Source organism: Bombina bombina, chromosome 5 (genome assembly GCF_027579735.1).
Source record: "Bombina bombina isolate aBomBom1 chromosome 5, aBomBom1.pri, whole genome shotgun sequence".
Taxonomy (NCBI): Eukaryota; Metazoa; Chordata; class Amphibia; order Anura; family Bombinatoridae; genus Bombina; species Bombina bombina.
This window is the reverse complement of record NC_069503.1, coordinates 766999303-767015257: the sequence shown is the minus strand read 5'-3', so window position 1 is coordinate 767015257 and position 15955 is coordinate 766999303. Positions and strand designations below refer to the sequence as shown.

The following is a 15955-nucleotide window of genomic DNA, read 5'->3' as shown; positions in this document are numbered from 1 at the left end:
ATTTATTTAAAATGGAATTTATTCGTTCTTTACTTAAAGAAGTCTTAATTGCATTAGAAATAGAGGATTCTGGTCCTCTTGATACTAAATCTAAACGTTTAAATAAGGTTTTTAAATCTCCTGTAGTTATTCCAGAAGTTTTTCCTGTCCCTGATGCTATTTCTGAAGTAATCTCCAGGGAATGGAATAATTTGGGTAATTCATTTACTCCTTCTAAACGTTTTAAGCAATTATATCCTGTGCCATTTGACAGATTAGAATTTTGGGACAAAATCCCTAAGGTTGATGGGGCTGTCTCTACTCTTGCTAAACGTACTACTATTCCTACGGCAGATAGTACTTCCTTTAAGGATCCTTTAGATAGGAAGATTGAATCCTTTCTAAGAAAAGCTTACTTATGTTCAGGTAATCTTCTTAAACCTGCTATATCTTTAGCGGATGTTGCTGCAGCCTCAACTTTTTGGTTAGAAGCTTTAGCGCAACAAGTAACAGATCATAATTCTCTACGTCTATATCATTTAAACAACAGTAAGAAGTTACCTGCAAAACACTATCATATAGTAGTGAAACACAAGAACAATTCAGCCAGTGTTTCCTGCTATTTAACTACCTAACAGTCTATTTTAAATATTATCATCAGAAAGTGATTCAAATACAAAGTAATGTAAAAGAAACTCTGTCCAGACATTGTACCATAATATTGAACATACAATATAAAATTGAGAAAATACAAATTGTGCTAAATCAAAGGATAATCTTTAAGTTGAGCTAAGTTGCAATGATACATTAACATTTTTTCACTTGGCGAATCTAGTAGTTCACTTTCTACCTGGCCAGATACAAAGTAACTTCTCAACTTAGAAAACTCAATTGATTAAAATCTATGCCAAGAGAATAGAAAAAGCTTTATGGGGAAACAAAAGGAAACAAGAACTCTTAGATTAACCTAGCTCTTTACCAGTGGCAAACTCTCAAACAGACTTGATAGCCCAGTTGATATTTTCTTTAAACATACTTAAGATATACATCTGTAGCATGTATATACAGAAGATCCAACAGTAGCAGACAAAAGTTCATCACTTTAAATACGTTTATAGACTGTTTGTATTACCTACCCTAAGGGGAACACTGTACTGCATTCATTACTATAGCAGTTCACAATGTCTCAGATATATGGAACAATATACTAGACACTAGGAATAAAATTGGAAGACCAGGGGCGGAAGTGGGCGTGTGTCGCGGCCTCCATTCTCTGGTGGACCTGCGGGTGTCGGTAGTAGGGAGACATGATTGCGGGCAACGATCGAGAGAGAGGAGCCTGACCCCTTGGAGCTGCCATTTTTCTTTAGCCCTTAATACTCCAAGGACGCAATTTGGTCAAAGGTCGTTGCTGCTTATTAAGTCATCATGAACGAGGTGATGGTGGTTAAAGAAGGATGGCTTCAGAAAAGAGGGGAATACATCAAGACGTGGAGACCTCGTTACTTTCTCTTGAAGAGCGATGGCTCGTTTATTGGGTACAAGGAGAAGCCAGAAACGTCCGAGCAGAGCTTGACCCTTCCTTTTCTCAATAACTTCTCTGTTGGTGAATGTCAGCTCATGAAGACGGAGCGTCCCCGGCCCAACACATTTGTCATCCGGTGCTTACAGTGGACAACTGTAATAGAAAGAACGTTCCATGTGGACTCTGATGAAGAAAGGGAAGAGTGGATGAGAGCGATCCAAACAGTGGCCTGAAAAACCAAGAAGCAGAGGAAGACGATGAAGCCATGGATTTTAAGTGCTCTCCCAGCGACACCACTGTCACAGAAGAAATGGATTTAGCTGTGTCCAAAGGACGCCCCAAAGTGACCATGAATGATTTTGACTACCTCAAACTGCTGGGTAAAGGAACTTTCGGGAAAGTTATCCTTGTCCGTGAGAAAGCAACGGGTCGCTATTATGCCATGAAAATTTTAAGAAAGGAAGTGATCATCGCAAAGGATGAAGTTGCTCATACGGTTACAGAAAGCAAAGTCCTTTAAAACACACGGCATCCCTTCCTAACGGCTTTGAAATACGCATTTCAAACAAGTGACAGGCTCTGCTTTGTTATGGAATATGCTAATGGAGGCGAGCTCTTTTTCCACCTCTCTCGTGAACGTGTTTTCACAGAGGACCGTGCCCGATTTTATGGAGCAGAGATCGTATCGGCCCTGGAGTATCTCCATTCTAGAAATGTAGTCTATAGAGATATCAAGCTGGAAAATCTTATGCTGGATAAGGATGGGCACATAAAGATCACAGACTTTGGCCTCTGCAAGGAAGGAATTACAGACGGGGCTACCATGAGAACTTTCTGTGGCACGCCAGAGTATTAGGCGCCAGAGGTCCTAGAAGACAACGATTATGGGCGTGCTGTTGATTGGTGGGGTCTGGGGGTAGTGATGTACGAGATGATGTGTGGCAGACTCCCCTTCTACAACCAAGATCATGAAAGGCTATTTGAGCTAATTTTAATGGAGGAAATCCGCTTCCCCCGTACATTGAGTCCAGAGGCTAAGTCGCTGCTGGCCGGACTCCTAAAGAAGGATCCAAAACAGAGGCTAGGGGGAGGCCCCAATGATGCTCAGGAAGTGATGGCGCATCGATTTTTCACTTCTATCAACTGGCAAGATGTAACTGACAGAAAGTTGATCCCACCCTTTAAGCCACAAGTGACTTCAGAAATCGACACCAGATATTTCGATGATGAATTTACGGCCCAGACTATAACAGTCACACCTCCTGACAGATGTAATAATCTTGATTCCTTTGACCCTGAAGATCGCACCCACTTTCCCCAGTTTTCATACTCCTCGAGCATAAGGGAGTAAGCGGAACTCCCACACCAAAGAGGGGCAACGGAGCAAACGAAAAACTTAAGACTTTCATCTGAAAGAAGGAATTGTGCTCGCCCCCTTTGTCAGAACGGGGAATGCAAGTCAAATAAGTTTAACCGTCCTCTAATGTTAAGAGAATGAACGTCTTCAGAGGTATATGGGGATACCTGAGGAACTAGTCACAGCAAAATTAATAACTTTTGATAGATTGTAATGCAGTTGACTGCCACTGCCCATGGCAGAGATAGTAAGCCATAGAGTGTGGGTAGTGACACCGCACAAAACAGGCAATCAGTAGCTATCCCAGAACTCACTGCATCCGGCCTTTCCTGTGTCAGACTCTCGCTGCAGAGCCACCAGTTTTTTTGTTTGTTTGTTTTTCTCCCCGCTCTCCAAGCCCTGTGATCATAACGGTACCAAGACATAGAAAAAAAGGGTGAAAAATATCACCAAACTAGTTACTAGTCACATTAGGGAGTAAGGAGACAGTTGGATTTAATTGGTGCTGCCTATTTGGCCGGTACAATGTATAAACTCTTATGGGTTTCTTTTTTTTTCCCTCCGATTTTTGTTCCTGGCCATTCAAAATCCAGGAATTGCTTATTTTTACAACAGTTCGTATTTCTGCCTAGAGATGAATCTTTGATACTTCCAAAGGGCTGACCATGGTAATTTTTTTTTAAATTTTTTTTTAAATATATTGGGCTTACGCACCTTTTTTAGTCACTTCTTTCCAGTCAAATAAGTGATTAAGCTTCTAGAACTGAATGTATCCACATTTACCTGCTTTTTTTTTTTTTTTCTCACTTCAAAGTTTAAGGTCAAAAAGTAAAATTTCAACTTTTTCTTTTTTCGTACACAGTTAAAGCTTTAAAAAGGAAAAATATTTCCCCCTTGGAAATAAAGGAGCAATTTGTAACATTTCCCTCCCATCTCTCCTAGTTTTAACGTTGTGTGTTCTATTATAAATCTTTTTTCTCTCTGGTTATTTTCCCCCCACTTTTGAGGCCTCGCACAGATTAGGTAAACTTTGAAATCTGTAATTATACTTGTGGAATCTGGTGCCTTTTTTATTCATCATATGACTTTTAAGAAACTGAGCATCTACATCAGTTCAAAGAAGAACTGTACTCCGCTTCCCAGAATCCTTTGTCTTTAACTGTGGAATAAGCCGTTTAAATGAGGCTAAATATTTTTTTATTTTTTTTTACCGTGCAGATGACATTTGCCACTTTTTATCCCAGGATGTTAAGAGTTAAAATCCTCCGCCTTTTCGAAGCAATAATAATTCTCGTTTTATGGGATTGCTGGAAGTGAAATCATCTTGGTCTACTTCCTGTATTTATGTTGGAAGCAACAGTACAAGCTCGTAGTTTAAAATATATTTTTAAATATAATTTGCATCCTTAGTCCTTCAAATTTAAGTTTGATTTCTATGAGAATTATTTTGTGGTTCTTTGGAAAAGCTTTAGGTTTGGACAATGACAAACTATTTAGACAGACAAGCCGTCTTCTTCCCAAAAGACCGCATCAAGCGGTTGTAAATTTAAGAAAAGAACAAAGCAAAAAAAAAAAACACATTTTACTTACAATTGTATTGTTAATTAAAAAAATATTTAAAAATGTTCTCTTTATAATGTAACTACACTTTAAACATTTATGCTCTTGAAAGTTGAAGTTTCAGTTGTTTTGTTAATTTTTTGTAAAACTTAAATAAACAGCTTTTCCTCCATAAAAAAAAATAAAATAAAAAAAAATAAAAATTGGAAGACCAAAAAATTGATGCAAATAATCTACGCATAGTATAATATACAAGAAGATATAAAGCATCTTACAAGTAATTAGAAACTTTCACCTAGAGTCCCAAGACAGTGACATATACAATTCCATATATAGGACCAACCTGATAACTGCTTGCTCTCATCCATAAAAGCATTATAACCGGGGATCCCACCTTGAAATAGAGATATAAAATATATAGCAAAGTCCACAAGAAAGTGGTCAAAGCTCCAACCAACAGAATAAAATTGTTAAGAATATAAGTTCCCTATTGGACTTCTACCTAATACTTTGAATAAAGAATTATTCTAGTTGAATCACACCTTGTGTATGCCACAACTTTTCATCCATTATTATTAAAAAACCAACTGACCCAAACCTGTATTTTTAACTTAACTGTATGTGTGTTATTTTGTTTGTGTTTTTATTTTAAACTACCCAATAAAGGTTATATTTTAAAATCTCCAAGCACACCTTCCTCTCCAGTATACCTATATACTGTTCAATTACAGCCACCATTAGTTAGGGAAAGAGTGCTAAACAAGTGTACACTTTCTTCAATCCTAGGATTGATTTTGTTTTTCAGATCATAATTCTCATAGCATTGTTAATCTTCTTCAACATGCTAATAATTTTACTTGTGATGCCATCTTTGATATCATTAGGGTTGATGTCAGGTATATGTCTCTAGCTATTTTAGCTAGAAGAGCTTTATGGCTTAAGACTTGGAATGCTGATATGTCTTCTAAGTCAACTTTGCTTTCCCTTTCTTTCCAGGGTAATAAATTATTTGGTTCTCAGTTGGATTCTATTATTTCAACTGTTACTGGAGGGAAAGGAACTTTTTTACCACAGGATAAAAAATCTAAAGGTAAATTTAGGTCTAATAATCGTTTTCGTTCCTTTCGTCACAATAAGGAACAAAAGCCAGATCCTTCATCCACAGGAGCGGTATCAGTTTGGAAACCATCTCCAGTCTGGAATAAATCCAAGCCTTTTAGAAAACCAAAGCCAGCTCCCAAGTCCACATGAAGGTGCGGCCCTCATTCCAGCTCAGCTGGTAGGGGGCAGATTACGTTTTTTCAAAGAAATTTGGATCAATTCAATTCACAATCTTTGGATTCAGAACATTGTTTCAGACGGGTACAGAATTGGCTTCAAGATAAGGCCTCCTGCAAAGAGATTTTTTATTTCCCGTGTCCCAGTAAATCCAGCGAAGGCTCAAGCATTTCTGAAATGTGTTTCAGATATAGAGTTGGCTGGAGTAATTATGCCATTTCCAGTTCTGGAACAGGGACTGGGGTTTTATTCAAATCTCTTCATTGTACCAAAGAAGGAGAATTCCTTCAGACCAGTTCTGGATCTAAAAATATTGAATCGTTATGTAAGGATACCAACATTCAAAATGGTAACTATAAGGACTATTCTGCCTTTTGTTCAGCAAGGGCATTATATGTCCACAATAGATTTACAGGATGCATATCTGCATATTCCGATTCATCCAGATCACTATCAGTTTCTGAGATTCTCTTTCCTAGACAAGCATTACCAATTTGTGGCTCTGCCATTTGGCCTAGCAACAGCTCCAAGGATTTTTTCAAAGGTTCTCGGTGCCCTTCTGTCCGTAATCAGAGAACAGGGTATTGTGGTATTTCCTTATTTGGATGATATCTTGGTACTTGCTCAGTCTTCACATTTAGCAGAATCTCATACGAATCGACTCGTATTGTTTCTTCGAGATCATGGTTGGAGGATCAATTTACCGAAAAGTTCATTGATTCCTCAGACAAGGGTAACCTTTTTAGGTTTCCAGATAGATTCAGTGTCCATGACTCTGTCTCTGACAGACAAGAGACGTCTAAAATTAGTTTCAGCTTGTCGAAACCTTCAGTCTCAATCATTCCCTTTGGTAGCCTTATGCATGGAAATTCTAGGTCTTATGACTGCTGCATCGGACGCGATCCCCTTTGCTCGTTTTCACATGCGACCTCTTCAGCTCTGTATGCTGAACCAGTGGTGCAGGGATTACACAAAGATATATCAATTGATATCTTTAAAACCGATTGTACGACACTCTCTGACGTGGTGGACAGATCACCATCGTTTAGTTCAGGGGGCTTCTTTTGTTCTTCCAACCTGGACTGTGATTTCAACAGATGCAAGTCTGACAGGTTGGGGAGCTGTTTGGGGGTCTCTGACAGCACAAAGGGTTTGGGAATCTCAGGAGGTGCGATTACCAATCAATATTTTGGAACTCCGTGCAATTTTCAGAGCTCTTCAGTCATGGCCTCTTCTAAAGAGAGAATTGTTCATTTGTTATAGTTAGTTGTGGTAGGTGGCGCAAACCAAGTTGCTATTCCCAATGTGTCTTACTGTAAATATGTGTGATAATATGTGGGCTCAATATATGTTAATGTTTTGATAAGTACTATTTTATATTCTCTTATGGAAAAAATTGGATGTTGAAACTTTTTAAAAAAAATATATATTATACTTTATTTGATTCCGGTAAATTTACCCAATAATAGTGAAGCTAAAAGTACAATTAAACAAATATTATTACAAATTTCTTCAAAGTTTAAAAAATGACACCGGTGTCTCTATGTATCTATGTATAAAATGTACGTAATATATAAAAATATATGAATATATAAAAATTAAATTAAAATAATATTGTTGAAATCTTGCAATTTATACAGTTATAGGTTTATCACAAGTTGTAATTTCTAACAAAATGTTTGTAAATACAATTTAATAGTGGATAAGACAATAGTTGCTGTATAGTTCATATAGGATACTTTGTTTCAAGTTCAGCTGTGCAATTGAGATCTTATCTTAGGTAACTATATATCAAATGTAGAGGTATGTTGGTGCGATTTTTATCACACTGTGATACAAGTATACAAATTAGTACCTTAAAGTGTATCTGTTTGATATCACTTTTGTGAGATGATTGCGGTTAAATAAACGCCGCTATGCCAATAATTTGCTGATGGCAGTTCTATATGGGCTGCTGGCGGTTAAATAAATGCCGCTTTGGTTTCCTCTTGTTAGGTGGGCTTATCTGTTTGCTTCGAGGAAATTCACTTTTATATAAATGCTTGTGTAGTTGCCGTGGCCGCTTTGTTATCTTGTCCTTTGTCGGTCAGTGACCGATCGCGCTCTTAAGGATTTCTTGGTGGGATCTTCGTTGCGGTTAGGTGCTAACCGTTTGCTGATGTTTTTTAAGTATCTCCGGTTTTTCTATTCTGTGATTTGTCTGTCGGTCAGTGACCTATCACGATGGTGTGGTTGTTGGATGACCTCCTGATGTGGAATATTTGCGTGCCTCTCCGGTCCGTTGTTCCCAGGTTTCTTTGATGTCGGTCAGTGACCGATCTGGGTACTGAAATGTGGTTGTGGGATAAGTAGAAAGTTTGTAGGATAAGTAGAAAAAGGAATTCTAGTTATCAATGTGATCTTTGCGGTTAAATATATGCCGCTAAGTAGGAACTTGAATATTTCACCAGGGTATAGCTGGTATTCTCTTTGTCTTCTCAAATCCTTTGCAGGTGTGCTCTGGTATCAACGCGTTTCGTCTGGACAGCCTTTTACAAGATACCAGATGTGTGGATTCAAGGCTATTTAAAGCCTCTATAATTTAGCAATTAAATCACTAATTGATGATATACATAAAAATCAAAAAAAGTTCAAGAACATTTAAAATGCTGCTTTATTATATAACATAGGTATCCTTGGGTCTTAGTTATAATATAGTAGGGTGACTTTATGTAGCGATAAACATTTTATATGATTTCTTTTAAAATAGAGAGAGATATTATATATCTTAATGTCAATCACTTTTAGAGTGTTTATTTTAATCACTCTATATAACAAAGGATATTGTTAAAAGGTTTCTGTAATTAGAGCGTAATATTAGAGTGAAATAATTTGTCTATACTTATCGTTGTATGGATGTTTAACCATAAAGTATAGTTAAAAGCGTGGCCAATGGTGAATAAAAATTAGAAGGGCCAAAAGAGAATATAAAACTATAGTAAAGAACTATATGGAATCCAAAATAGTACTTTTAGACCATATTTAGATACATGTGTTTTAATAATCTTCTAATATGTTAAATCGATATATAGCTATGCGTATTAGATTATCATGATCCAATGAGTGTGTTGTACCAATGTTTTTCTAGTTTTTGTGGATATTGGTATTATCGGATGGGAGATTAGCCTTCTTGTATGAATTTTTAAAAATATTGTAGGAATTTAAAAAAAAATGAAAATTTCAAGTTGTGTGTCCTTAGACTGTAAAACTAAGTGGTAATTTTAAATATATATATATTTTATTTTAGAATTCTATTGTATTTAATCAACTTGGTTTGTTAGTGTGATGGCTTTTATGATCTTTATCTTTAAAAAATAGCCTATGTGTTTGTTTGAATTTCAAGTGGTGTGTCCTTAGACTGTAAAACTTTATACTTTTTTTTTTTTCTTGAGTAGTTTTATTATGTTACATCAATATGTTTTAATGGTGTGTTTGTGTGTTTTTATGATATTTATCTTATAGAATTGCATTGAGGTCTAGTTCGCTATTGAGGCCTTTTGGGTGTAGAGTTTTCATTTTGAAAAACAATTCTGCTTCATGGTATAGTAGCTTCTTTTCCATATTTCCACCTCTACCATCTGTCTTTATTTTCTTAATGCCCCAGAATTTCATGTCATTTGCGTTACCTTTGTGGAATTCTTTAAAGTGGGCATAAAGTCTGGTATTGTCTTTTTCTTTTTCTATGCATCTGATATGCTCTCTTATTCTTTCTTTCAGTTTCCTCCCCGTTTGACCTAGGTACTGTAGTTTACATGAGCATTGAATTAAATAGATTATATTGGTGTCAGTGCATCTTATGGTGTCATTAATCTTCAGTTCTTTCTGGGTTACATTAGATTTTACCTTTTTGGTTTTGGTGCTAAATTTGCATGATTTGCATACATGACATGGAAAAAATCCTAATAGCTTTTCATTGTTTAAGTTGTATTGCTGAGGACCTGTTTTTGATTTAAATTCGCTTGGCGCTAGGATATTCTTTAAATTGGTGGCCTTTCTGAATATAACGTCAGGGCGATGTTTAAAGGACCAGTCAACACAGTAGATTTGCATAATCAACAAATGCAAGATAACAAGACAATGCAATAGCACTTAGTCTGAACTTCAAATGAGTAGTAGATTTTTTTTCTGACAATTTTAAAAGTTATGTCTTTTTCCACTCCCCCTAAACCACGTGACAGCCATCAGCCAATCACAAATGCATACACGTACCATGTGACAGCCATCAGCCATTCACAAATGCATACACACTTATTCTTGCACATGCTCAGTAGGAGATGGTGACTCAAAAATTTTAAATATAAAAAGACTGTGCACATTTAGTTAATGGAAGTAAATTGGAAAGTTGTTTAAAATAGCATGCTCTATCTGAATAATGAAAGTTTAATTTTGATTGAGTGTCCCTTTAAGTCTTTTCCCTATTATGGGGTCACTTCTGGCTATGTGCCAGTGTTTCTTTACAATGTTCTCAATTAGTTTATGTTGACTAGAAAATGTCCGGAACACTGTGGGGTGCGAATCTCGTGCTCTACAAAAGGTTTATTGATGATATATTCATTATCTGGAAAGGTGATGAGGAACTACTAGAACAATTCATTTCAGATTTTAACACCAATGATTTCGGATTAATATTTACATATGAATATAACAAAGTAAAAATTAATTTTCTGGATATAGAAATATCTATAATAAATAATGAAATAACTACAACCAACTTTTTTAAAAAAGTTGATGCCAACAGCTATATTGATTTTAAAAGCTGCCATCACAATAAATGGAAAAGAAACATACCAAAAGGGCAATTCTCAAGAATTAGAAGAAACTGCACACACCTTGCAGATTATGACTCACAAGCAGATATTTTACACAACAGATTTTTAGAGAAAGGATACCACCCTAAACAACTACTAGAAACCAACAAACTAGTTAGACAAACAGATAGGAGGCCACTACTAGAAGACAGCAATATTACCAACAAGGCAGAAAAAGATCCATATGACATTCCATTTATCACATCATTTTCTAGTCAACATAAACTAATTGAGAACATTGTAAAGAAACACTGGCACATAGCCAGAAGTGACCCCATAATAGGGAAAAGACTTAAACATCGCCCTGACGTTATATTCAGAAAGGCCACCAGTTTAAAGAATATCCTAGCGCCAAGCGAATTTAAATCAAAAACAGGTCCTCAGCAATACAACTTAAACAATGAAAAGCTATTAGGATTTTTTCCATGTCATGTATGCAAATCATGCAAATTTAGCACCAAAACCAAAAAGGTAAAATCTAATGTAACCCAGAAAGAACTGAAGATTAATGACACCATAAGATGCACTGACACCAATATAATCTATTTAATTCAATGCTCATGTAAACTACAGTACCTAGGTCAAACGGGGAGGAAACTGAAAGAAAGAATACGAGTGCATATCAGATGCATAGAAAAAGAAAAAGACAATACCAGACTTTATGCCCACTTTAAAGAATTCCACAAAGGTAACGCAAATGACATGAAATTCTGGGGCATTAAGAAAATAAAGACAGATGGTAGAGGTGGAAATATGGAAAAGAAGCTACTATACCATGAAGCAGAATTGTTTTTCAAAATGAAAACTCTACACCCAAAAGGCCTCAATAGCGAACTAGACCTCAATGCAATTCTATAAGATAAATATCATAAAAACACACAAACACACCATTAAAACATATTGATGTAACATAATAAAACTACTCAAGAAAAAACAAGAAAAAAAAAAAAGTATAAAGTTTTACAGTCTAAGGACACACCACTTGAAATTCAAACAAACACATAGGCTATTTTTTAAAGATAAAGATCATAAAAGCCATCACACTAACAAACCAAGTTGATTAAATACAATAGAATTCTAAAATAAAATATATATATATATTTAAAATTACCACTTAGTTTTACAGTCTAAGGACACACAACTTGAAATTTTAATTTTTTTAAAAAATTCCTACAATATTTTTAAAAATTCATACAAGAAGGCTAATCTCCCATCCGATAATACCAATATCCACAAAAACTAGAAAAACATTGGTACAACACACTCATTGGATCATGATAATCTAATACGCATAGCTATATATCGATTTAACATATTAGAAGATTATTAAAACACATGTATCTAAATATGGTCTAAAAGTACTATTTTGGATTCCATATAGTTCTTTACTATAGTTTTATATTCTCTTTTGGCCCTTCTAATTTTTATTCACCATTGGCCACGCTTTTAACTATACTTTATGGTTAAACATCCATACAACGATAAGTATAGACAAATTATTTCACTCTAATATTACGCTCTAATTACAGAAACCTTTTAACAATATCCTTTGTTATATAGAGTGATTAAAATAAACACTCTAAAAGTGATTGACATTAAGATATATAATATCTCTCTCTATTTTAAAAGAAATCATATAAAATGTTTATCGCTACATAAAGTCACCCTACTATATTATAACTAAGACCCAAGGATACCTATGTTATATAATAAAGCAGCATTTTAAATGTTCTTGAACTTTTTTTGATTTTTATGTATATCATCAATTAGTGATTTAATTGCTAAATTATAGAGGCTTTAAATAGCCTTGAATCCACACATCTGGTATCTTGAAAAAGGCTGTCCAGCCGAAACGTGTTGATACCAGAGCACACCTGCAAAGGATTTGAGAAGACAAAGAGAATACCAGCTATACCCTGGTGAAATATTCAAGTTCCTACTTAGCGGCATATATTTAACCGCAAAGATCACATTGATAACTAGAATTCCTTTTTCTACTTATCCTACAAACTTTCTACTTATCCCACAAACTCTCTACTTATCCCACAACCACATTTCAGTACCCAGATCGGTCACTGACCGACATCAAAGAAACCTGGGAACAACGGACTGGAGAGGAACGCAAATATTCCACATCAGGAGGTCATCCAACAACCACATCATCGTGATCGGTCACTGACCGACAGACAAATCACAGAATAGAAAAACCGGAGATACTTAAAAAACATCAGCAAACGGTTAGCACCTAACCGCAACGAAGATCCCACCAAGAAATCCTTAAGAGCGCGATCGGTCACTGACCGACAAAGGACAAGATAACAAAGCGGCCACGGCAACTACACAAGCATTTATATAAAAGTGAATTTCCTCGCAGCAAACAGATAAGCCCACCTAACAAGAGGAAACCAAAGCGGCATTTATTTAGCCGCCAGCAGCCCATATAGAACTGCCATCAGCAAATTATTGGCATAGCGGCGTTTATTTAACCGCAATCATCTCACAAAAGTGATATCAAACAGATACACTTTAAGGTACTAATTTGTATACTTGTATCACAGTGTGATAAAAATCGCACCAACATACCTCTACATTTGATATATAGTTACCTAAGATAAGATCTCAATTGCACAGCTGAATTTGAAACAAAGTATCCTATATGAACTATACAGCAACTATTGTCTTATCCACTATTAAATTGTATTTACAAACATTTTGTTAGAAATTACAACTTGTGATAAACCTATAACTGTATAAATTGCAAGATTTCAACGATATTATTTTAATTTAATTTTTATATATTCATATATTTTTATATATTACGTACATTTTATACATAGATACATAGAGACACCGGTGCCATTTTTTAAACTTTGAAGGAATTTGTAATAATATTTGTTTAATTGTACTTTTAGCATCACTATTATTGGGTAAATTTACCGGAATCAAATAAAGTATAATATATATTTTTTTTAAAAAGTTTCAACATCCAATTTTTTCCATAAGAGAATATAAAATAGTACTTATCAAAACATTAACATATATTGAGCCCACATATTATCACACATATTTACAGTAAGACACATTGGGAATAGCAACTTGGTTTGCGCCACCTACCACAACTAACTATAACTCTTTAAACTTTGGGATAAAGTTTACTTCAGGTGTGCTAGATTCCCCACCAGCTAGACAGTCTAACCCTACCAAACAATCGTTCATTTGTTTTCAGACAGACAATGTCACAACTGTGGCATATATCAATCATCAAGGAGGGACTCACAGTCCTCTGGCTATGAAAGAAGTATCTCGAATTCTGGTTTGGGTGGAATCCAGCTCCTGTCTAATTTCTGCGGTTCATATCCCAGGTATAGACAATTGGGAAGCGGATTATCTCAGTCGCCAAACGTTACATCCGGGTGAATGGTCTCTTCACCCAGAGGTATTTCTTCAGATTGTTCAAATGTGGGGACTTCCAGAAATAGATCTGATGGCTTCTCATTCAAACAAGAAACTTCCCAGGTATCTGTCCAGATCCAGGGATCCTCAGGCAGAAGCAGTGGATGCATTGTCACTTCTTTGGAAGTATCATCCTGCCTATATCTTTCCGCCTCTAGTTCTTCTTCCAAGAGTAATCTCCAAGATTCTGAAGGAATGCTCGTTTGTTCTGCTGGTGGCTCCAGCATAGCCTCACAGGTTTTGGTATGCGGATCTTGTCCGGATGGCCTCTTGCCAACCGTGGACTCTTCCGTTAAGACCAGACCTTCTGTCGCAAGGTCCTTTTTTCCATCAGGATCTCAAATCCTTAAATTTGAAGGTATGGAGATTGAACGCTTGATTCTTAGTCAAAGAGGTTTCTCTGACTCTGTGATTAATACTATGTTACAGGCTCGTAAATTTGTATCTAGGAAGATATATTATCGAGTCTGGAAGACTTACATTTCTTGGTGTCTTTCTCATCATTTTTCCTGGCATTCTTTTAGAATTCCGAGAATTTTACAGTTTCTTCAGGATGGTTTGGATAAAGGTTTGTCTGCAAGTTCCTTGAAAGGACAAATCTCTGCTCTTTCTGTTCTTTTTCACAGAAAGATTGCTAATCTTCCTGATATTCATTGTTTTGTACAAGCTTTGGTTGGTATAAAACCTGTTATTAAGTCAATTTCTCCTCCTTGGAGTTTGAATTTGGTTCTGGGGGCTCTTCAAGCTCCTCCGTTTGAACCTATGCATTCACTGGACATTAAATTACTTTCTTGGAAAGTTTTGTTTCTTTTGGCCATCTCTTCTGCTAGAAGAGTTTCTGAATTATCTGCTCTTTCTTGTGAGTCTCCTTTTCTGATTTTTCATCAGGATAAGGCGGTGTTGCGAACTTCTTTTAAATTTTTACCTAAGGTTGTGAATTCTAACAACATTAGTAGAGAAATTGTGGTTCCTTCATTGTGTCCTAATCCTAAGAATTCTAAGGAGAGATCATTGCATTCTTTGGATGTAGTTAGAGCTTTGAAATATTATGTTGAAGCTACTAAGAATTTCCGAAAGATTTCTAGTCTATTTGTTATCTTTTCCGGTTCTAGGAAAGGTCAGAAGGCCTCTGCCATTTCTTTGGCATCTTGGTTGAAATCTTTAATTCATCATGCTTATGTCGAGTCGGGTAAAACTCCGCCTCAAAGGATTGCAGCTCATTCTACTAGGTCAGTTTCTACTTCCTGGGCGTTTAGGAATGAAGCTTCGGTTGATCAGATTTGCAAAGCAGCAACTTGGTCTTCTTTGCATACTTTTACTAAATTCTACCATTTTGATGTGTTTTCTTCTTCTGAAGCAGTTTTTGGTTGAAAAGTACTTCAGGCAGCTGTTTCAGTTTGATTCTTCTGCTTATAATTTCAGTTTTTTTCATTATAAGATTTAAACTTTATTTTGGGTGTGGATTATTTTCAGCGGAATTGGCTGTCTTTATTTTATCCCTCCCTCTCTAGTGACTCTTGCGTGGGAGATCCACATCTTGGGTAGTCATTATCCCATACGTCACTAGCTCATGGACTCTTGCTAATTACATGAAAGAAAACATAATTTATGTAAGAACTTACCTGATAAATTCATTTCTTTCATATTAGCAAGAGTCCATGAGGCCCACCCTTTTTTGTGGTGGTTATGATTTTTTTGTATAAAGCACAATTATTCCAATTCCTTATTTTTTATGCTTTCACACTTTTTTCTTATCACCCCACTTCTTGGCTATTCGTTAAACTGATTTGTGGGTGTGGTGAGGGGTGTATTTATAGGCATTTTGAGGTTTGGGAAACTTTGCCCCTCCTGGTAGGAATGTATATCCCATACGTCACTAGCTCATGGACTCTTGCTAATATGAATGAAATGAATTTATCAGGTAAGTTCTTACATAAATTATGTTTTTCCACCATA

The 15955-nt window shown here is 35.9% G+C and overlaps 1 protein-coding gene and 1 pseudogene across 2 annotated transcripts in view; both read left to right on the top strand.

Moving 5' to 3' along the window:
* ZNF236 (zinc finger protein 236) overlaps positions 1-15955 on the top strand; it is a 680094-nt gene that overhangs the window by 398856 nt on the left and 265283 nt on the right. The window lies entirely within an intron of this gene.
* On the top strand, positions 1227-4538 carry LOC128660811 (RAC-beta serine/threonine-protein kinase A-like; annotated as a pseudogene).